The following is a 3,163-nucleotide window of genomic DNA, read 5'->3' as shown; positions in this document are numbered from 1 at the left end:
TATATGTAAGCATATATGTGTGGGGGCTGAAGAGACCAGAAGACAAGTTGTGGAAATTCATTCTTCTGTTCCATCACATAGATGCTGGGAATTAAAATCAGGTTGTCGGGTTTGGAGACAGGTGACTTTGTTGTCTGAGCTTCCTTGAGAGCCTATAAGTTTTTCTTTCATTGTTAGTGTGCTAGCTGATATCCACATTGTTTTCTGTGCTAGGTATCCTGAATTCCAGTTGAGTCCACATGTCATGGAATGTCCTCTTACAACCTCTGCCACTGGGTTTTGTTTCCTACTATTTAACTTAGGACTTTTTTTTTGGTAGTGATTCTTACAAGAAAGGTACACATACATTTTTCTTTTTTGAGTTTGATTTGGATCAAGTTATAATCGTGCAAGTCATGGTGCCCTTCTTACTAAGTCTCTAGGTTGCTATGGCTTTGTGAAAACTTTTGGATTTTATCCTAAAAAAATAATAATTAAAAAAAAATCCAGTAACAATCACTTTGTGCACATTTATTCCTAAGCTATAAGTTTCCACTTCTGTAACGTAGGTATTTGAGATTGAAGAAGAAATCTTTATGTGTATGGGTGTCTTGCTGGCATGCATATCCTTGCACTATGTGTATATCTGGGTGCCTGTGAAGGCCAAATTATGACTACAAAAACCCAGGAGCTGGAGCTAAAGACCATTGTGAGCCACCAGAAGGGTACTGGGAATTGAATCCAGGTCCTTTACAGCAGTGGACAATAGATGTTAACTGCTGAGCCATATCTTTAGCTCTAACATGGGGACAATAGCTTACTTATCCCTAGGACTTATCATGAGGACCCCAAAGAGAGTGAAAAGTACTTATAAGATATGATGTCTTATCCTCTAGAGCAAGAAAGCCAGAGAGGAAATCCTGCTTTATTTTTTTTTTAGTACTCATTGTCAGCTTGCTGGTCTCCCTTACTTTGTCCCTGCTTAGAGGGATGAGTGTGGGGTTTTTATTACCCATTGGGGGAACATCCCAATTGGAATGAGGTGCTGGTTTCTCGACTAATCCTGTATGACACCAAAGAAGTATGAATCTGTTAAAGGTGAAAATTTTGCCATCAACAACCCAACCTTCATACTTAAGTCTCAGAGAATACAGAGGAAGAGGGCCAGTAATATATTAAGAGTTAGAGGACTAGGAATTCTGCTCTCAGATGGTGTCTCCAAGAAATGGAGGCAGGACCAGACACATTAAATATCAACAATCTATACAAGATACAATGAAATCTCAAATAGGCATGGTAAAGAATATATATATATATAACACAATAATAATAATCGCAAAGAAGCCATGAATTTGATAGGGAGTTGCGAGATGGGAAGAACTGGAGGGAGGAGATGAAAGAAGATGATCTAATTTCATTGTAGTTAATAATTTTAAAAGATGAAGAACTTGAACTTTAGAACAACATGGTCTCTTGGATCCTGGTTTCATTAAGGATTTATTATGTAACCTTGATTGAATCAGTTATCATTTGGGGTATGGTTTGTTCACTTGTGACAGAGTTATCCCTCACAACATTGCAGGGTAGATGATATCAGCTAATGAGGGCAAAGTTCTCAGGACTGTAAATATTAGCAATCATTCTGTGATGTAATCTTGGTGGGTATGTGGTGCTTGTGTATGCATACACCTGTGGTTGTATGGCACTTTGTACTCTGGAGTTTCAGTTGAGAAACAATGAATTTTTAGACTTCAAGGCCACAGTGTTGTTTTCTAAAATCCATCTTCTTTTTTTTTCAGTATTCTGTCCTACACTCAGTAACCATTGCATCCTGGTTGGGCTTGGAGACTTTGTTGTTTTTTTCTACTTAATCTTTTTTTCAAAAAAAAAAATATATTTGGTAGCAGCAACACCTGCCTCCTATCCTCCCAGTCCCAGCCTCACAAATCCCTCTCCCATTACTCTCTCCCATTCTTTTCAGAGAAGGTGAAGCCCCTCTTTGAGTATCTTTCCTGGGACACCAAGTCTCAGCAGAACTAGGTATATCCTCTCCCACTGAGGCCATCCTGGGTAGTCCAGATATGGGAAGGGGATCTTATGGCATGCAAAAGTCAGAGACAGTCCCTGCTTCAATTGTTGGGGGACCATTATGAAGACCAAGCTGTGCATCTGTTATATAAGTTTAGGGGCCCTAGGTCCAGCCCCTTCATACTGTTTGGTTGGTGGTTCAGTTTTTGTCAGTCCCATAGTTTCAGGTTTGTTGACTGTAGATTTTCCTGTGGTGTCCTTGACCCCTCTGGCTCACTCAATCCTATCTGTCACCGTTCCACAAGAATCCTTGGGCTTCCTGTGAAGTTTGACTGTGGCTGGCTACATTCCATAGCTAATTTTTAAATTCAATCTCTCTCTCTCTCTCTCTCTCTCTCTCTCTCTCTCTCTCTCTCTCTCTCTCTCTGTGTGTGTGTGTGTGTCTGACAACTGTATGTGTGTATAGAATGCATTCTGATTAAATTTTCCCCACTCTCTTACCCTATCCCTATCAGCCTCTGTCCTTCCCATATTCATGACTTGTTTTGTGTTCTGAAGACTTTAGTGCCATCTGTGTGACTGTGGGTTTGGAACTATCCACTAGAGCCTGTGGGTCACCAGTCACCAGGGGATCACAACTGAGTACAATACCTCCTTCTTTCTCAGCAGTGAGTGGCAGGGCTTGTTTCTTCCTCACTGACACAATTGTCAAGGGATGGCAGGTGTTGGATTTTTGTGGATAGATGTAGTAGAGTATTTTTTGAGACATGTACTCCCTTATCCAATGCTTGTCTCAAACACTATTTTGCTTTGAACTTTGTCTGTGAACTTCTGATTCCCCTGCTTCTACTGTCTGAGTGTATTTTTGAATGAAGCCAGCCTTGGTGAGAGGGTATTTGTTGTTGAATTTGCTTGAATTTCTTATAAAAACCAAGAACTTTTACCCATCTGGCACTGTTGTTTACTGATGCCACACAGAATGTTAGCTCAAAGTAGGTCAAGTTGGGCTGTGGATGAACTATACGAACTGCCTAGAGAAGAGAGTACCAAAGTCCAGTGATGCAAAGGTGATCCATCTACTGGCTTGATCCCTGGTGCCGCCCATTCTCCCAGCATATAATTACTGCAGGCTGTCCTCAGTGCAGCAGAGTGGGCA

Source organism: Mus musculus, chromosome 5, assembly GCF_000001635.26.
Source record: "Mus musculus strain C57BL/6J chromosome 5, GRCm38.p6 C57BL/6J".
In the NCBI taxonomy this organism is placed as follows: Eukaryota; Metazoa; Chordata; class Mammalia; order Rodentia; family Muridae; genus Mus; species Mus musculus.
The sequence above is the reverse complement of the archived record's forward strand: the minus strand, read 5'-3'. Positions refer to the sequence as shown.